This window comes from Macaca nemestrina, chromosome 2 (assembly GCF_043159975.1).
Source record: "Macaca nemestrina isolate mMacNem1 chromosome 2, mMacNem.hap1, whole genome shotgun sequence".
NCBI classification, from domain to species: domain Eukaryota; kingdom Metazoa; phylum Chordata; class Mammalia; order Primates; family Cercopithecidae; genus Macaca; species Macaca nemestrina.
Window position 1 is genome coordinate 3,800,057 of NC_092126.1, and position 20,641 is coordinate 3,820,697.

Consider the following 20,641-nt stretch of genomic DNA (forward strand, 5'->3'; position numbering starts at 1 on the left):
GCTGACTGTTAAATTTTCAGGAATTTGGGCCAGGCGTGGTGGCTCACACCTGTAATCCCAGCACTTTGGGAGGCCAAGGTGGGAGGATCTCATGAGGTCAGGAGTTCAAGACCAGCCTGGCCAACATGGTGAAGCCCCGTCTCTACTAAAAACACAAAAATTAGTCAGGTGTGGTGCCGGGCACCTGTCATACCAGTTACTCAGGAGGCTGAGGCAGGAGAATCACTTGAACCCGGGGGGCGGAGGTTGCAGTGAGCCAAGATGGTGCCATTTTACTCCAGCCTGGGCAATGAGAGCAAAACTCCATTTCAAAAACAATAAAAATAAATAAATAAATAAATAAATAAATAAATATTTTCAGGAATTTTGTGAAGCAGTAGGGAAACTCTTGGTAGCTTGAAACTGCCTGTGGTGGTAGCATTTACACCATTAAATTGGCAGGTGTCACACAGTCAGGGCTTTCAATCTCTTGGAGAACCAGGTTATCAGCACACTGGCCCTATGCCAGCAGTAAGCACTCCTCCAGGAGGGACCCCATATCCTAAATAGCTAGTTGGTAAACAATATTCAGTGTCATGTGAACCATCACATCCTAGGGCACCATGACCTCAGAAAAATGCCAGGCACACGCTTTTGCCTCATGGCAGAGGCAAACAGCTTTTACATGCTTTGTTTAGAGACAGAAACAAGTCAGTGATGGCCCTGGACTCTGATTTGTAGACATCTGACTAAACAGTCCTGCTCTCTGTTCCCATTCCAGTACACACACACACATATGCATGCGCGCACATGCACACACACACTGGCCTGCGTAGGTCAAGCTAAATAGGAACTGAATGGCGTAGGAGGCACTAAAAGAAAGAGAGATAGAGCTTGTTGGGCAAACGTCATAATCATAATCAAAGTACTTTATTTTCTTTTTTTGAGACAAAGTCTCCCTCTGTTGCCCAGGCTGGAGTGCAGTGGCACGATTTCGGCTCACTGCAACCTCCACCTCCCAGGTTCAAGCAATTCCCCTGCCTCGGCCTCCCAGGTAGCTGGTATTACAGGCGCATGCCACCACACCTGGCTAATTTTTGTATGTTTAGAAGGGATCGGTTTCGCCATGTTGGCCAGGCGGGTGATCCACCCTCCTCGGCCTCCCAGAGTGCTGAAATTACAGGCAGGAGCCACTGTGCCTAGCCTCAAAGTACTTTTAGTGGACAGTTTTTCTAGGAAAGGCAATGAGTTCTGTGTTTGTTTTGTTTGCTTGTTTTGCCATTTCTTAAGGTAAGGTCTTCATAATCTAAACATGTGACTTCTACCCTTTTGTGGAAGCAGCAGAGGGAATACAAACAAGGGCTGAACTCAGTCAGAGATTGTTAGACAAGACACTCCCTCGTGTGAAGTTGTGAATCTCATTTTTCTTCTCTATAAAAGGAGAATCAAAACAATTCCATTGCTAGTCTGACATCGTGGTTGTGAAAATCCATGCTATCTTGTTCTCCACTTACTCAGCATACTTTCTGACTACCGCTGTGTGCTGTGAGGGGCTGAGGATCCAGACGTGGCTGAGGAAGGTCCCGGCTCATGAGGAGGTGGAAGCCTGGGTGCTTAAACAGATAATCCAGAGTTTGGAATGTGAGGTGGTGAATCACTCTGGCTTCATTTGGTTATACTGGTCAAGAGTTTGGCTCTGGAGCAACGTGTCTGGGTTTGAATCCTGGCTGTGCTTTTGGGTGAGTTATTGAACATATCTTTTTCCATTCTGTAAAATGGGATTTTTAAGCTTTCCTCAATTTCATCTGTAAGCAGAAATAGTAATAGTACTTCCTTCCTAGAATTGTTACAAAGATTAAATGAGATAATATATGTAAAGTTTCTTCCGTTTCTTCATCTGTAAAAATGAAAAGAATAGTAACCACTATTTTTAGTGTTGGCATTGTTGTGATGATTAAATGAGAGAACACATGAAAGTATTTAGAACCTTAGGAAAAAAACACGAATAAGGTAGACTCACGGAAAACACAAACACTAAATAGGTATTTATTGAAGGTTGTAAATGCAGTGAGACAAATATGCGCTAAAGAGGGATTCTTTTTGTTTTATTTTTTGAGATGGAGTCTTGCTCTATTGCCAGGCTGGAGTGCAGTGGCGCGATCTCGGCTCACTGCAAACCTCCACCTCTGCGTTCAAGCGATTCTCCCACCTCAGCCTCCTGAGTGGCTGGGATTGTAGGTGCCTGCCACCACGCCTGGCTAATTTTTGTATTTTTGGCAAAGACAGGGTTTCATTATGTTGGTCAGGCTGGTCTAAACTCCTGACCTCAACTGATCCACCTGCCTCGGCCTCCCGAAGTGTTGGGATTACAGGGGTGAGCCGCCACACTCAGCTAAAGAGGGATTCCTAGCCTGGGAGTCAGGGAAGGCATTTAGAGATGATATCTGAGATTGTACATTCATTCATTCAGTCATCCATCAGGTGCAAACATTCGAGTGTCTATCACATGCCAGGCTTCATCTAGTGCTGGGTCTATAGTGATAAACCAAACTGACTTATTCCTTACCAGAAGCATCACAAAGAGATGGTTTGGGTGGGGATGGGAGATTTCTTTTTTTTTTTTTTCCTGAGAGCTGAGATCTCACTATGTGGCCCAGGCTGGAGTGCAGTGCCACAATCATAGCTCACTGTAGACTCAAACTTCTGGGCTTAGGCAATCCTAGAAATCCTCCCACCTCAGCCTCCCAAGTAGCTGGGACTACAGGCACTTGCCACTGTGCCCAGGTGAGGATAGTTTATGCACCCCTTTCCCATAATCCCAAAAGTCCTCATATTTACAAAAATAAACAACCGTTATTTTTTCAATCTTACATGAGTATCATGCAATCACAGCCTTGAGATAAATATAGTAACAACACAATAAAAATACTATAAATAAAAATGTATTTGCATAGCATTTACATTGTATGATAAGTAATCGAGTGATGATTTAAAGTATAGATGATGGGTTGTCATGGCTCATGCCAGTAATCCCAGCAGTTTGGGAGGCTGAAACAGGTGGATTACCTGAGGTCAGTAGTTTAAGACCAGCCTGGCCAACATGGTGAAAGCCTGTCTCTACTAAAAATACAAAAAATTAGCCGGGCGTGGTGGCGGGCACCTGTAATCCCAGCTACTCAGGAGGCTGAAGCAGGAGAAATGCTTGAACCCGGGAGGCGGAGGTTGCACTGAGCCGAGATCGTGCCACTGCACTCCAGCCTGTGTGACCGAACAAGACTCTGTCTCAAAAAAAAAAAAAGTACACGGGAGGATGTATATAGGTTAAAAGCAAATACTATACCCTTTAATCCAAGAAACTTGAGTATTTTTGGATTTTGGTAACCACAGAGGTTCTGAAACCAATTCCCTGTGGATATCGAGGGACAACTGTATGTGGATTTAAGCCCCAAGTTGAACTTATAAGTTAGTCAGGCAAGAAAAAAAAGAGAAGGGAAAGAACAGATGGTACAAAGACCCTGAGGCAGGAAAGAGGTTGTTGCATCTGAGGAATTGAAAGAAGGCCTAGTGGAGTTGGAGTAACTTGGGGAAGGGGTCTGTGATGAGAAGACAAGGAGGGCAGAGGAGTGCCAGTGAAGGGGGAAGTGGTGGGCAGGTCACATCCTGCACTGGACTTTGTGGACCCAAGAAGTTCATCTAGTATTCTAAGTGAGATGGGAAACAAGTGAACGCTTTTATCAGTAGCTCTGCTTGAAGTCACATAAACTAATACTCTGGCTGCTGTGCAAGAATGCACTGAAGGTGGGCAAGAGTAAAAGCAGAGGAACCCGCTGGGAGTGAATGCACTAGTGCCAGATGAGAGATGGAGGTGGCATGCCAGGTGAGAGATGGAGGGGGCATGCATTATTCTAGTGGCAGTGAAGACGGAGTGATGCGGAAGGATTTGAAATGGACTTGGTGTTGGATTGGATGGCGTGGGGAAGGAGAAGGAGGTGTAAAGAATGACTCCCAGGTTTTAGGCTTCAGCAGTTGTTTGGGAGAGAGCATCTTTGCTAAGGTCAGGAGGCCCAGGAGAGGAGCTGGTTTGGGGAAGAAAGGCAGGAGTTGAGTTTGGGATAAGTGAACTTATCTGGCGCTGGTGAAACACCGTGTGAAAACGATAGGGAGGAATGGCCACGGGACTCTGAGGAGAGGCCTGGGCTGCAGGCATATGGTTGACCATTTTGTTTTTTGTTTTTGTTTTTGAGACAGAGTCTTGCTCTGTCAACAAGGCTGGAGTGCAATGGTGCCATCTCAGCTCACTGTAGCCTCCGCCTCCTGGGTTCAAGTGATTCTCCTGCCTCAGCCTCCCAAGTAGCTGGGATTACAGGTGCACAACACCACGTCCAGCTAATTTTTGTATGTTTAGTGGATATGGGGTTTCACCATGTTGGCCAGGCTGGTCTCAAACTCCCGACCTCAGGTGATCCGCCCGCCTTGGCCTCCCAAGGTGCTGGGATTAAAGGTGTGAGCCACTACGCCCAGCCTCAGTTGACAGTTATTAATGTATACGCAGATGACAGCTATAGCCATGGTAGATGAGGCCACAGGGGAGAGCATGTGGTTTAGTCCTCTTATCTTTTTTGGGGGACCCAGACACCTCTGGGAAGCTGCTAAAAGCTCCACTTCTTCCTTTAAAAGTGTTTGCATCCAAGTTTAAGGAGCTTATAGATCCTTCTGAAGCCCGTCCACAACTCTTGTATGGTCAAGAGATGTCAAATTAAAAACAAACAAACAAAAAAACAACAAACCTTGTGTAGACACAGGAATGGGTCCTAGGTTAAGCCCTGGGGAACAGCAACATTTAGAGACAGGACACAGGAAGCACCTGGGGAGGCTGAGACAGAGTGGACAGAGAGAAACAGGGAGGAGGAATTCCAAAATAGGTATGTTATCAAAACTAACAGCAAAGTGTCTCAAGAGTAGGAGACACAAGCTGCTGAGAGAACTAGAAAGACAAGGCCTGCAAAATGTCCTCCGGAGTTGGCAACAGTAATATTCTGGGGAGGCCTAGCCCCGGGAGTTGGCCTAACAGTGGTCATTTCTGTGGAGAGCCAGCTCTGTTAGGAGGAGGCGTTGCCCCTCTGGAGTGGGAAAAGAGACCCTGGGGCCGATGTAGGATGACGGGCAGATTTACGGGCACGAAGATGAGGATGTTGCCTCTTGATGGTGTAGGTTTTCTTAGTGAAATAGGAGGTAAGGGGATAGTGAGAGGGAAGGGCACGCAAAGATGGGGGTTTTGAGGATGGAGGAGATGCGACATAGCCTTTGTGAGAAGTGAAGTCAGACCTTACTAGCATGACTGTTATCTCCATGCAGCTGCAATCAGGGTTGGCCCTTACAGTGAGTAGGATCAGAGGAAGGAAGCAGTGGACTTGGACCCAGAATCATCATGACTGGAGAACCAGCAAGCCTTCCAGAACTTCCCTAGACTGTTCCACTGCCTTTCTCTCCCCTATCTTGAGTTTCTCCTTTTTTTTTTTTTTTGCACCTTCTTTTCCTTCAACCTGTAAACATGCTCAAGCCTTTCCTGGTGACTCAGCACTTCCTCTAAAGCCAGTGTCCAAATTCTTTTTTCACCATTCTCAGAACATCTGTAACAGAAAAGGTTTTGGAATATCCAAGTGCTCTTCTCTTTTTCCTAGAGCTTCCCCTTGGCTGGCTGGCTGCACGTTGTCTTACTTTGGCTGCACCTTGAATTCTGGGGCTATCTGTGATCTTTTAAAAGCCCGAATGAGTTGACAGGTTCATGCTGGGTAGCTTGGAGGTATACACTGCAGCCAGAAGCCTAGGGGGAACTCTGAGGATTTTAAATGGAATGCACTGTAGTTCATTCTGAAGGCTGAATTTGTTTAACAGTTCAGGCTGGAAAGGGTGGATGCCAGTGGGAACCACCGTAGGATTTTTTTTTTTTTTTTTTTTTAAGATGCGGTTTTGCTCGTTAGCCAGGCTGGAGTGCAATGGCGCGATCTCAGCCCACTGCAACCTCCATCTCCCAGGTTCAAGCGATTCTCCTGCCTCAGCCTCCCAAGTAGCTGGGATTACAGGCATGTGCCACCATGCCCAGCTAATTTTGTATTGTTAGTAGAAATGAGGTTTCACCATGTTGGTCGGGCTGGTCTTGAACTCCTAACCTTGTGATCCACCAGCCTTGGCCTCCCAAAGTGCTGGGATTACAGGCATGAGCCACTGCGCCCGGCCCACCGTAGGAATTTGAGGCTTATTAAGGAGGTGAAATAGATAGGACTTGGTGATTGGGTAAGGCAGAAGGCTGAATTAAGAATGACTCACTCATTCCCAACTTTCTAATTCTGATGACTGTGGAGATGGTGGTGCCAACAACTGAGGGAGGGGCAGCTATGAAAGCAGAGAATGAGTTCAGTTTTGGAAATGTCCAGTTTGGGGTGTCTCTGTGGTGTCTAGCTAGAGCTGCCTGGTAGGCAGTTGGATATTTGGTTCTAAATTTTGTGGAAGGAGTCTGGGGTGGAAATTGCTAATGTGGGAGCTGCATCCATGAGGATGCAGGCTATCCCAGAAGAATGAGTGAAGTGAGAAAAGCTGTTGGCTTAGAGTGGAATCCTGAATTTAAGGTGCAGATTCACAAGTGGATGCTACCAAGGGAGGCAGAGGCTTTACTTACCTTCATGTGATAATTGAGAGGGTTCACTCTCCTGAAACCAAGGTAGTAGAGAGATTCCAGAAGGTGAGAGCCATCGCAAGGTGTCATATGTAGCAGACAGAACCAGAGAGATAAGGCCTGAGGAATGCCTGCAAGGTTTGGCAAAATGAAAGTCATGAGTTACTCTTGCCTGAGCAGGGTGAAGAAGGGTCAGAGTCGGGGAGGAGAAGCCAGAATGCCAAGCGTTGAGAAATGAGGAAGCAGAGGCAGCCAGGGAAGACCACTGTTTGAGGTCCGCATGCAACACTTGGAAGCTAGTTCAGGGGGCACTAAGGAGGAGGTTGGCTTGATAATTTTGTTTTTAGGACTTGGAGAGGCCAGCCTGTTTAAAGGCTGAGAGGGAACAGCCAGGCAAGGAAGCAGGGGAGGTGGGGGAGGAGGATTTTAGGGCCTGACCCCACCCAGACCGCTTTCCTGCGGTTTGCCCAACACTACCACACCCCTTATCTCATTTAATCATTTCAGCACCACGAGGTTTGAAACAAACGGCGAGGTATGAAACAAAACGGTGAGGCCAGGGATTGGGAAGAGAAAGCTGTGGCTCCATCTCGGTCCAGCGTGCTGTCCACGCCAAGAGGCGTGCAGAAATGCCAGCCTCACACAATCTAGGGGACCAGGGGTGGCTGTGGCGCTTTCCTGCCCCCGGGAGGTGTTATCAGTGTCGCAGACTCGGGGCGGTGTGCTGCCCCAGGTGAGATGTCATCACGTGCGTGGACCAGGGGTGGCGGCCCCGGTAAGTGTCCAGGGGTAAGTGCTCCCTGCTCTGCAGGTGTGGTGGGCAGGGTCCGCGTGCATGCCGTCCCCTACTCTAAGACGCTGAGGCGGCTGAGTTCTGTTTAAGTAGCGGCAAGAAGAACAGTCACGGAGCGGGCCGGGCATCAAGGGCTCAGGCCAGGTGGCCCCAGGCGGAAAGATGGCCGCAGCCCGAGGCTGCAGGTGGCCGGGCGCGCTCCCTGCGCGCGTCGCGGAGTGGACGCCCCGAAAATCAAACCCGCGATTTGGAAATCCGGCTGCGGCCCTACCCCGAGATAAGTCTTCTGCGGAGGGAAGTATTTAATTTGCATCCAGGACGGTCGGAAGAGGCGCCTTCCCGTCGGAGGCGAGCCGCGGGCGCGTGGGAGCTTCCTCGTGCGCGCTCCTCCCCGTCCTCCGCCTGCGGCCGGCGCGCAGAGTCCGTGGTCATGTGCGAATGACAGTGTTTTGTTTGTTTTGGCGGGGGCGGGGGTGGCTAAAGGAATGAAAGAGCCTTGCATTGGGAGCTGGGCTCTGGTTTCCTCGCCACCATTCCAGCACAAGCTTCCTCCATGCATGACTCTGGGCAACGTCTGTCTAGTCAGTGAGCCTCAGTTTCCTTCTTTATAAAATGGGAGTTTGGACTATGATGTTGTCATAGCCCAAAGGGGATGAAGTGGGTTTTGCCATCCCATTTCATCTCACCAGAAAAGCCGCCGTCTATTAGCCACCCTGGCCTGACACCCGGCGTTTTTGGACGGCCTCCCCTTACCTGCCTCTTTCTTGTGCCCGCTGGAGGGTGGCAAAGGCGATGGGTGGGCGGGGCCTAGGAATCGCCCCGCCCCCTCCCCGCCTCCTGACGTCGCCCGCGCCCCTCCGCCCTCCGCGCGGGGATGAAGCCACCACGTGACCTCACATCCGGCGCGGGAGTCCTGAGCCCGCGCGCGCTCCCCCGCCCGCCCGCCGGCTCTCCCCGCAGCGTGGTCGGGCGCCGCCGCGGAGGGGAGGGGGGTTCGCTACGTCGCTGGCGGCGGGGGGCCGTTTCGGAGTGCAGACCGCCCCCCTCCCCTGCCCACCTCCCGCCGCCCTCCCTTGTTCTCGCCTGCCCGGCTGCACGCCGCCGCCGCGGGCGCGGAGGAGGAGGAGAGCGCGGAGGTCCCAGGGCCGGCCCGGCCCCGCCGCGGCGCCTCCTTCCCTCACCCTGAGCCGCAGCGCGCGGCGCCGGCCGAGGGCGATGGGGCTGGGCTGAGGCGAGGCGGCGGCGGCGACAGCGGCGGCCGGGTCCCCCCGCGGCCCCTGGGGCTGGTCGGGTCGCGAGGGAGGCCGCGGAGGAGGCGGCGCGGCGGCGGCCAGTGAGCGGCCCCGGTGAGCGGGGCGAGGGGCGGGTGGGCGGCGGCCACGGGGGAGGTCGAGGAGGCGAATGGTGGTGTCGGGGCGGCGGGTACCGGGCGAGGTCGCGGCCAGTCTTCTCGGGCCGGAGTTGGGCATCGCGGGGACTTGGAGTGTCGGGGACAGATGAGGCCAGGGCGGGAGCCCACGCGGTGGGCGAAGGCCTGGGGGGGGCGAGCGTGGGGGCCGGGCGCGGGGTGGTTGGTAGTCGGCCCTTCGGAAAGTCCTGGGGAGCTGGAGGTCCTGCGGGCGGAGGCGGTGGGGTGCTGGCAGGGCCCTCGATGGGGCTGTGCGGGACCCCAGCTCGTCCTCAGCCGTGGAGTATGGAGCCGCTTGCCATCTCCGCATTTTACAGATAAAATGAGTGAGTCCCGTGGGGGAAAAGTGCCTTCGGACTTGCCTGAGGCCTCGCATTCGGACTCTGGCAGTGCGGACTAGAAGAACCCAGGGCCCTTTCCCCTAGCAGTGCTCTCGTGGCCACTCGCGTTATGGCCTGTCTCTCCATTCCCTTCACAAAGTCAGGTTCTGGTGGAAGTGTGACCTCTAGCTTTTTTGGAGAGGTGAGGGGTAGGGATGAAGGGGAGGGAATCGGGTTGGGATTGGCAGGAACTCAGCTGGGGGCTTCCCGGTTTGGAAAAAAGCTTTGTGACAGGTGTTTATTGTCCCCTCTTCCCATAGATCTGACAGACATCCCTGAATCTTGGTGTTTGGACATAGAAGGTATGAATCACTCACATAATTAACCGCTTTTAATCATCAGTGTCTTAGAGCTATATTTAGTGGTTATATTAGTGCAAAATGAATGGGTATGGAGTCGTACCCCTAGAAACAGACTTGTGTTCCTCTGCACTATTCTAACTAAATGAGTAGCACATACCTAGGTATGTCGTGGCTATTTTAGATCTATGAGGCAGGAAGTTAGAATTTAAAGAATCTAAGAAATGCAGGGACTTGAAAAATTATTGCAAAATAAAGCCTTTTAAAAGTTTCGTTGCTAAAATGAAAGTGTTTCGATTTGATTCCTTTGAAGGGTGAGTACATCATGAACAGTGCTCTATCTTTGCTTAGAACTCAGCCTCTTTACCAAGGCACGTATATTAATTTTGTTTCACTGGAATATATGTGGCATTCTTTTCGCTAGAGGTTTGTTGCTTTGCTGAATAGACTACAGTTGCCAAAAATCAGTGTGTATGGGCATCTCATCCTGGTTTGCAACCCCCTTTAAGGCAAATCAGTGCTTGGAAGTTGTTTGAAATAGTAAACCTATTATTAATGATTGTTGTAGAACATAACTTTTGCTACTATCTTTGATTTGCATTATCCTACCATTAGATCAGGCAGAGAGTGAAATAGTTAAGTGAGATTTTTGAGCCTTGTTAGAACAACAATGCCTGGCTTTGGTCAGAGGATTGGGTGGTAAAAGTGACACTATTTGGTTGCTTTAAATTTTTTTTTTTGAGATGGCATCTTGCTCTGTTACCCAGGCTGGAGTGCAGTGGTGTGAACTCAGCTCACTGTAACCTCTGCCTCCTGGGTTCCAGTGATTCTCCTGCCACAGCCTCCCAAGTAGCTGGGATTACAGGTATGTGCCACCACACCCAGCTAATTTTTTGTATTTTTAGTAGAAACATGGTTTCACCATGTTGGCCAGGCTGGTCTCGAACTACTGACTTCCGGTGATCCTCCTGCCTAGGCCTCCCAAAGTGCTGGTATTACAGGCGTGAGCCACCGAGCTTGGCGGTTGCTTTAATTTAAAAGTGGTACAGTTAAATACAAAATATTAAGTAGCAGTTGATCTTGAAAGCAAAATTGACAAGCTTCAAGTTGATGCAGTGTTCAGATTGTTGTAGGAAGGCCCATTTCTCCTTCCTTCCCTCCCCTCTTCTTCTCTTTTCTTTTGCTTCCTTTCTTTCCTTTTCGTTTTTTTCTCTCTGTCTCTTTCTTTCCTTTTTTCTGATGGGGTCTCACTCTGTTACCCAGGCTTGAGTGCAGTGGTACAATCCTGGCTCACTGCAGCCTTACCTCTCAGGCTCAAGTGATCCTCCTGCCAGCCTCCCAAGTAGGTGGCACTACAAGTGCAAGCCACCATGCCCAACTCGTTTTTTAAATTTTTTGTGGAGATGGGTTCTCTCTTTGCTGCTGGGGCTGATGTTGAGCTCTTAGTCTCAAGTGATTCTCCTGTCTTGGCCTCCTAAAGTGCTGGGATTATAGGCATGAGCCACCGTACCTGTCCTAGGGGACATTTTGTTCAGGTCACCTAAGCTTTTTGGAGGGACCTTTGGTAATTAAAATTCTGATTTACAACTGGTTTGAGATAAATAGGATAAATTCCTACATAGGTAGGAAACTAGTTTCATGGAATTTGGAACAAAACTCTGTATACCTGAAGGTCTAAACGGTATCTTATGAGGAGTTTTCTAAATGGTATCTTATGAGATATTAGAGCTAAAATACTTCTGCTGGTTTCGTTAGATCTTTTTTTTTTTTTTTCTGGAGATGGAGTCTTGCTCTGTCACCCAGGCTGTAGTGCAATGGCGTGATCTCAGCTCACAGTACCCCCCGCCTCCCAGGTACAAGCGATTCTCATGCCTCAGCCTCCCGAGTAGCTGGGATTACAGGCACCCACTATCCTGCCCGGCTAATTTTTATATTTTTAGTAGAGACAGGGTTTTACCATATTGGCCAGGCTGGCCTTGAACTCCTGACCTCAGGTGATTCACCCACCTCGGCCTCCCAAAGTGCTGGAATTACAGGTGTGAGCCACCGCGCCTGGCCTGGTTTAATTAGATCTTGATAGTTACCTCATTTAGGTAATAGCAGTTTTCCATCTATGTCATATGTTAAGTGTGGATTCTTGTGTGGATAAGAAGTGTGTATTGGCAACTATAGCATGTTGTAGTGGAAAGAGCATGGACTTGGAAATCAGACCAGAGTTTGACTTCTGATTTTCTGAACTAGCAGTTCGAGTTTGACCAATGCTAATAGTTATTGAGTGAGCTTACTATATAGTAGGCTCTGAATTAAACACCTTACATGAATTATTTCACTTCAACTCCATTTTATAGATGAGGAAACTGAGGTTCAGAGATGTTATGTTGCCTAGTCACCTACAACTAACCTCATAAACCCAGAGACAGAAACTTTTATGTTAAGCACATTAACATAGAGCTAGGTTTCTGTCTGTCTTCAAAGTTGCTTATACTGTAAGTTGCTTAACTTCTTTCATTTTTTTTTTTTTTTTTATTAACAAAGAAGAATACTGATACCTGAAAGTGTTGAGGATTAGTTGAGACCATGTGTAAAGAAAGGAGCACGCTTCCTGGCACATAATGGTTTCTTTCCTTCTTCCGTTCCATATACTGAATCAGACTATGCTTGCATAACGTGGTGGTTTTGTAACTACTGTGAATATGAGGTTTTAGAATATGAATATGCATTATTCCTAAGATAAATAGTAATCTTAGGAGATAGGCACTAGATCATATTACTATAGATATACAACCTACCCAGTGGTCAAACTCATGACAGTGAGCAGTGATGGGGACACCCTGTGGAACTTTGTCTTTATTCTGTCTTTTTTTCTCAGTCTGAGTGATGGTGGAAATAAGAACTTCATACTTGTGAATGACAGCAAAGTGGTTTATAATTTTGAAAATCTTGAAGACAGAAATAGGATTTCAAAATGAGCTTGATAATGTGGTTTATCCAAAGTGGATTCTGTGTGCTGTATATTTGGTGACCTAAACTAACTATGTAAGTATCAAGTGGGAGACCTTATATTTGAATGGATGATAAATGGAATAGGAGTTGGCAGCTTATCACCTATCAAAGAAAACAGTTAAAACAGTTCACAGTTGTGTGCTAAAAGAACGTGATCTAGTGTCTGATACCTGTTAAGATGTCATTTCTGATATATCACCAGAATCTTAGTGATGAAATGTATTCTGAATATACCATATCTCATCTGGATCCAAGAGGTAGCTGATGGGATTTAGCCTTGGTTTTGGAACATAGTTTTTGTGAAAATGAAGCTAATTTGCCTATGGAGAGAGTAAATCTGTAGTTGTCAAAACCATGTTGAGTTTTTTTTGAGATAGAGTGTTACTCTGTCTCCCAGGCTGGAGTGCAGTGGTTCTGTCATGGCTCACTGCAGCCTTGACCTTCTGGGCTCAAGCATTCTTCCCGCCTCAGCTTCCAGGGTAGCTGGGACCACAGGTGTGCACCAGCACACCCAGCTTTTTTTCTTTTTTTTTTTGTAGAGGTGGGTTTTCACCACATTGCCCAGGCTGGTCTCAAACTCCTCAACTCAAGCAGTCCGCCTGCCTTGGCCTCCCAGAGTGTTAGGGTTACAGGCATTAATCACTGCAACCCATCCTTTTTTTTTTTTTTCTTCTCCTAGAGAAAGAGTCTCGCTCTGTCACTCAGGCTAGAGTGTAGTGGCACGATCATGGCGCACTGCAGCCTCAACTTCCTGGCCTTAGGCGACCCACCTGCTGGGACAACAGGTGTGTGCCATCGTGTCTGGCTAATTTAAAAAAAATTTTTTTTTTTTTTTAGACAGAGCCTCGTACTGTCATCCAGGCTGGAGTGCAGTGGCAAGATCTCTGCTCACTGCAACCTCCACCTCCCGGGTTCAAGCGATTCTGCTGCCTCAGCTTCCCGAGTAGCTGGGATTACAGGTGCCCACTACCATGCCTGGCTAATTTTTTGTATCTTTAGTGGAGACAGGGTTTCACCATGTTGGCCAGTCTGGTCTTGAACTCCTGACCTTGTGATCTGCCCACCTCAGCCTTCCAGAGTGCTGGGATTACAGGTGTGAGCCACCACGCCCGGCCTTTAAAATTTTTTGTAGAGATGAGTATCTCAGTTTGTTGCCCAAGCTTGTCTCAGAACTCCTGGCCTCAAGCGATCCTCATGCCTCAGCCTCCCAAAGTGTTGGAATTACAGACATGAGGCACCTTGCCCAGCCAAAACCATGTTCTAATTAACCTCTTATGTTCAGATAGCATGCAAGAAGCAAGGAGATTGTTAGGTTCTTGTTTGAGTTTTGTTGATCATCATATTTTGAGAGTAGAGAAATAAAGAGAGATTCAGATTTCTGGCGCATAATTTTGATTAAGATTTAGGTTTAAAAAAATGAAAAAGTTCTGGGCTCAAACTAATCTGTAGAAAAGTAGATATTTGTAAGGTAGAAGAAGGTCCTGAAGTTAATCAGTTATCACTAGATAACTAGTGATTGTAAAAGGAGTTAAAACCATTTGTGTTAGTAGGTGATGCACAGTGACTCGTCCCAGTGCTTTGGGAGGCCAAGGCAGGCGGATGGCTTGAGGGCAGGAGTTTGAGACCAGCCTGAGTGACAAAACGAGACTTTGTCTTAAAACAGAACCAAAAATAATTTGTATTAGTAAGGTAAAAAATAGAGGTAAAATGAGATGACATGAGTAAATGGTAATTGGAAAAAATGATCACTGTTATGATAGTTTATAAAATGACTTAATGGGCCGGGCGCAGTGGCTCACGCCTGTAATCCCAGCACTTTGGGAGGCCGAGGTGGGCGGTCACAAGGTCAGGAGATCGAGACCACGGTGAAACCCCGTCTCTACTAAAAATACAAAAAATTAGCTGGGCGTGTTGGCTGGCGCCTGTAGTCCCAGCTACTCAGGAGGCTGAGGCAGGAGAATGGTGTGAACCCGGGAGGCGGAGCTTGCAGTGAGCCTAGATCGCGCCACTGCACTCCAGCCTGGGCCACAGAGCAAGACTCAGTCTCAAAAAAAAAAAAGAAGAAGGAGGGAGAAAAATGGAATAAAGGAGAGAACTGTCCAAATAAATTTCTGACACTGAGGAAAGTTGTTTGAGGATGGGGATTGCTGAAAAGTTTTCATAAAACGATTCTCTAGAGGGAACTATGCCAATATGCCAATACCATATCTGTTAACATCTTAGACCCACAGGGCCGTATTGGAGCCTTTGTTGGAGTCTGAGAGGGTAGAACATTAACTCGAATAGTAAACGTCAAGACCACGAAATTAATCTGTTAATCAGAATTTTGTCTTTTTTGTTAATTCTTACACTTACTCCCTGTGGATCTTGGTTTTAAATGATCACTTGACACTCAGAGACTAGTTAGATAAGAAATTAAATTTCCAGAAAAAGTGAGTTAACTATGTAAAGTAGAATTTCCTAATTACGTGGTCTGGAAATTGCTGATGTCTATAGAATCTTTCTCAAGTTTTAAGTAAAAATACTTGTAACTGATGTTGGATGGTAAGGTGAAAGATGGTTCTAGCTCAGTGAGTTTTTCTTATTTTTTTCACAAAGGAGTTGAACATTGAAATAAAGAGGTGTGAGACTGGAAAATAATGCGGAGAGATCATGGATTATTTAGATTAGTTCCTTTTTACAGAAGAGGAAAGTGAAGTAAGTGACAGCATAAAGGATGTGGGGTTAGAACCTCAGATCCTTTCTCTACCTTGGGTATTCCTTTCACCCTTGCTTTAATTTTGTACTCTGTAGTAATGGCACATCTCAAAACTCTTGTATTTTTTTTTTTCCAGTGAGAGCCAACTTTTAAGGGTTGCCTTTGCTTGCTTGACAGACTTCTTAAAACAAACTATATTTAGTTTGTTTAAAATGAGTCATGGAATTGCTCCCACATATGTGTCTAAGGGTGGCTTCTTTATATTCTTTATAGCATCCCTGTTGCTGTTCCCCCCCCCCTTTTGTGAAAGAGGATGAAATAAATTTTAGTTATTTATTTTGATTTAAAAGACAAGTGTTTTAGGTCCTGATTTTTTTCTGATTGATCTAAAGAGCTGAATAAAGTGAAACCACCGTTCATGGGGCCTTTGGGCCTAAATTCTCAGATAAAAATCCTATGAAGTCAAAATTACTCTTGGAAAAAGTCTTTTAAAAAGGCACCAGTTTGAAAACTGGTTGGAAACTGAGAGTCTGTCTTTCAATTCCAGCTGCCAGTTTTCCTGTGGTTTTAGAGAGGTCCCTTTTTTGGTGAGCTGGAATCCTTATCAGCTATGTGAGACCTGTTTTGACAGGTGAATGGGTCTTTAGATTGACTGAGCATAGCAGATTTATAGTCTTCATTTCATGCTCACTCTGGGACAGGGATGTAAAGGCAGGCATACTATCATCATTATTTAAATTATTTTTCTCTGTTGCTTCTCCCCAGAGTATAAGTAGTTGAATTGGTTTAATTAAGTGTATATATGATAGGACTCCACAGTGTGAATAATGGAGAAATAACTTAGGTATTTATGAATGTCTGCTATCTCCCTAAGGTTATGCCACAAAAAGATCTAGTATAATTAAAAGGCTAGGTAATAAAGTTGAGAATATTAGGAGATTATTGGTACTTTCTATCATTCTGAGGGGATACTCAACTACTTTGAGTGTTTTTGTTTTGTTTTTTTAAAGAATAAATTTATTCCTTACTGCTAGCAAGATCTGCATTGTTTTAAAAGAGCTATATAAATTATTAATGGATTCCACAAAATTTAAAGTATCTGAACTTAAATATTACTCTGGGGGTAGCACAGTAAGAAAATATGAGTGTGTAAAAACATGATGGTGGCTAAAAACTGAACAGTCCTATGTCCTGGGAGAGGGCATGGTGTATTGGATAAAAATGTGGGCTTCAGAGCCGTAGTGATTTTGAATTACAGCTCTGTCACATACCAGTCTTGTAGTCCAGATTAAGTAAGTCACTGAACCTCTGTGAGCTTTTTTATTTGCCAGATAGAGGTGATAAAGGGTACCTTAGAGAATTGTAAGGATACGAGTCTGAGTGAAGGGTAACTTATTATTTGTTAGCTTAGTAACATTGAAGATATTCAAAACAAGTCAGATGTGTGTGGGGGATGTGATTGATGATTGCTTTTTGGTTTTTTGTTAACTGGAACAGCAGGCAATAATGTCGTATTCAGGCTTTTTATGTCGAAACACTCCGTGATTTTGTATCTTTAGTCGCAGCATCCTCAAAAGCTCAAGATGTTAACCTCATGTATCTCCGATACACATTTTATGTATATTTTAATTTTTCACTTTGTGTCTCTGGTGTGTTTGCAGTCTGCTTTCTCTCCCATCTTCTATGTTACTATTACCTGATGTCTCTATCTCTGACCACATTATAAAATTTAAATCTATCTGTAATTATGTTTATTTTATAGGACTTTATATGCCTTATTTTCATTTAAAAATTCTGATTAGTCAAATATTTCTACTTTTTTTTAAAGAAGACTGAATTATATTTCAATTTTGTGACCTTTAGATTTCTTTAAACATGGAATCCTAGTCACTTGTTCCTTATATGAAGATTTTTCATTCATGTCTAGATCATGCCTTAGCTTCTTAAGCCACCAGTTTTCTAAGCTCATTTACAATTTTCATCTGTAGTTCCCTTGTTTCTCCTTTTTTTAATGTTTATGTTTCTTATTTTCCTAAGCACAAAAGACAGAAACCTATTGAATGCTAATTATAATAAGTAGATTAGTATACTAAGTAAAATGTAAAGTACAACAGGCAAATGACATAATTTTGTCTGTAGCACTTACTTATTTGAAAGACTAGACTAACCTAGCAAACTCTTAGTTGAAATATTTAATGGGTCTTTTTGATATGAAAATGTACTTTTCATAGTTGTCAGCACTGCCTTAGAGTTAGTTGAAGAATAATTTTAAGCTAACCCATGGTTTTCTGTTCAGTGTTTGGTGAAAAGAATAGAATAAGCTCCTTAATTTAGTCAGATTCAGAAGCATCTTAAAGAGTACCCCCTCCCCCAATCCTTTCTCATCTCTGGTGCAGCCCATAGTGAATCACCATTCTTCATGTTCCCTTAATAGTTGTGGCAATGATAAGTTATTGTACTGCATAAGAGTTGTGATTTTATAGGTAGCAAGGAATGGGGCTTGGTTAGGGCCTCTTGGTTACGCCCTTAGGACTGAGTTGGTACATCTAACTATTCAACAGTGTTTTAGTTCCTGTACATGCCACACACAGGGCTGGATGCTGGGGAGACATTGGTGAATGAGTCTGCTCTGTCACACATACACACTCCAGCAGGTGAACACTGTGCTGTTGCACTGCACAAGTCCAGAGGATACCATTCATGTTGTATTCTTTAGGAATGTGGCTCCTTGGCCTGGCCTAGGGTCTCTTTCAGGTGAGAAAAGTTCAGAATCTCCATCACCTACAAGATAATCTCTATTGTTTATCATGTCTAACAAGACCCTTCATTATAATCTGATCCTGTCCTGTCTTTCTAAACTTCCATTTGTAATTATTCCTCAAAGGCCATCACCCTGTGCACCAGTCAGTTTAAATAACTTGTGTTCCTGGCATTTTTTAGGATCTCTCACTATTGTACTTCTGCATATGGCAGTTCCCCTGCTTGGGTTTCATCTCTCTATTTTTTCCCCTCATATTTTTCCTCTTACTGCTTGTTTGCTTGATCAGCTTCACATCCTTCAGGTCTTAGATCAAGGGATAGTTTTTTTCTGAAGTCTTTTCTGTTCTTGGTTCTCCTCTCTTTCTCCCTGCTGCCATTGCTTACCATTTTGTTTGATATTTGTTTGCTTACTTATTTGTCTAGCCTACTAGATGTGATTCCTTAAGGTTGGAAATTTAATCTTGTAACCTCCAGCATTTAGACCCCTAGTTGGTACATGGAAGGCGATACCGTTCTAACAAGTGACTTTTATGAAATCAAATTGGCAATAAACCAGAATGATTATTGGTAGAAATGCTAATTTGATATTTACAGAGTTATTTGAAATATTGGGATACTTGACAACATCTTGGTTTTCTGATTTCATTTACCATTTTCTAGTCAAGCAGTTGTTGGGGTTAGATTTCAGGGAACTGCTTGGCTAGAGTGAAGACACTGTTTTAAGTTCATTGGTGAACATGTTGGTGAGAACTTTCTGTCTTCTGAGGAATTAACCATAGTGGTCTCAAACTAAAACAAATACACAGAGGTATTCAACCCACGAAAATGGATGATGTGTAGGATTGTAGCGCTGGCCCAGCTCTGTCTCTACCTGTGGCGCTCACTGCAGCGAATCCGCAGGAATGAATGAAGTGAAGTGGAAACCCTTCTGGGAGGCCCAGTCAGGAAGAGACTCCTAGACTCTTCTGGGCCAGCCTTTCTGTGCGATAGAGTGTCCACTCCCCATATTCTCTGCATACTTCTTTTAAAATTTTGTTTCTTAGCGATCCGTCTTAGGGTAACAGCTATGAGAAGCTGTCACTAATTTATGTATTAACTTCTGAACAGAAGGATCCTGGTTAAGAGGGTTGATCTGAAGAACATAGTGCTGTGGTGGAGGTTGTGTAGAGTTCCATGAGATCACTAAGGGACCTGGGAACACAGGGTATTGGAAGAACTGGGAAAGGGGAATAGGGATGAGATGTGGGAGCATGCCAAAGACAAAATTACTTTGTTGTCAAATTTTGCCCGGAAAAAGAAGAGGGATTCCACCCCTCCTTCGCCCAGTCTTGCCCTGTCTCCTTTGTGCAGCTGCACTGCTGGATGCTTGCCTGGTTCCCAGCCTTTGAGGTTTTTAGTCTGTAAGTTCAATATTGTTGGACAAGTGCTCTGATACCTGCAGAGGTGGGAGAAAGGTGGGGGCAGTCCTCTGCTAGGAGGTGGAAGGGACAATCAAAGCTTAGTAGCCTGAGCTGGTCCTGGAAGAGCAAGTAGGATCTCTTTAGCCAGACTAAGAGAAGGGCATTCTTGGCAGAAGGAATATTCTATATAAAGAATTGGGGTCAGGGAACAGTAGGGCTCTTTGAAGAATTACAGATTGTGTTCTAAATGAATGACATGTAAGGTTTGTAAGGGGCGAATGATAACCATTGATGAATGGCAGATGGTGTTGACAACTAGGCAGGGCCAGAGTCTGTAGGATCCTACATGTCTTGCAATCAGTTTTGACTTTGACCTTGAAACCCAGTTGGGTCTCCCTTCCACCCCAGTTCCTCATGGTAGGGAAATACATCATGTTGTGTGTTGTAAGACTCAAAACCTTACTAGTGAGAGGCCTGCTTAATATTGTTTAATCTAGTTCAACTTAATTTTTTTGAACAAACAAAAAACTTAGTTTAAAGGTACTCTTTTAGCAGTTTAGGAATTGCTACTACAGATGTACTCTTTCAGCAGTTTGGGAATTGCTACTACAGACAATGGGAAGCTACTGAAATTTTACGGAGAGAGAGAAATGGTTGTATTTGGCTGCATACAGACTTGAATGAGGGAGATGAGGGCTCAGGACCTGAATCAAGGCAAAGCCGATGGAGATAGGCATGGTGAGGTGGATTTGAGAAGGGTAGTCATGATAAGATGAGTGGCCAGTTGGATATAGAAGGTGTGAGATAGGAAGAGTTCAAAGGTGACTTCTAAATTCCTGGCTTGGCTTTTTAGGCAAATCATGCTTATTAAAGGAGTAGGGGGAATTGGTGGTGGCTGGGTGGTGGGGCAGATTTTTTGGAAGAAAGAGAAAATGAACCTTTGGAATTTGAGCTGTCTGCTAACATGTAGTTGAATCTGTGGGTCTGAAGCACATGAGAGATCAGTGCTGAAAATGTGAATTGGTAGTTGCCATCGAGATGGTCCAGTAGTGCCGCCTCGATGAGATTGTTACAGAGAGAAGAGCCTGAGGAATATTAATAATTAAGAAGTGGGCAGAGGAGATGGAGGCTTGGTAACCTGGCTACCCGCCCAGCAACCCAGGCTAGTGTAATGTGAACTGCAGCACAGCAGAGTTGTAGGAGGTAAAATGGGCATTTGTGGGCTGTCTTAGGAACCTAGACACTATT

General features: G+C 45.5%; 1 protein-coding gene across 7 annotated transcripts in view; it reads left to right on the forward strand.

The window, feature by feature from the left end:
* The first annotated feature begins 1,172 nt into the window (after positions 1–1,172).
* The window catches only part of LOC105470986 (ATPase 13A3), a 91,933-nt gene continuing 72,464 nt past the window's right edge, over positions 1,173–20,641 (forward strand). For 2 of the 7 annotated variants that reach the window (XM_071090633.1, XM_071090639.1), the window contains exons 1-2: positions 8,355–8,791; positions 9,494–9,535. The gene's annotated coding sequence lies outside the window, so the exon portion shown is untranslated. Of the gene's footprint in view, positions 1,719–7,342; positions 7,442–8,354; positions 8,792–9,493; positions 9,536–20,641 lie in introns of those variants that run through there. The other 5 variants (XM_071090636.1, XM_071090634.1, XM_071090635.1 and 2 more) reach the window with 5 other exon arrangements.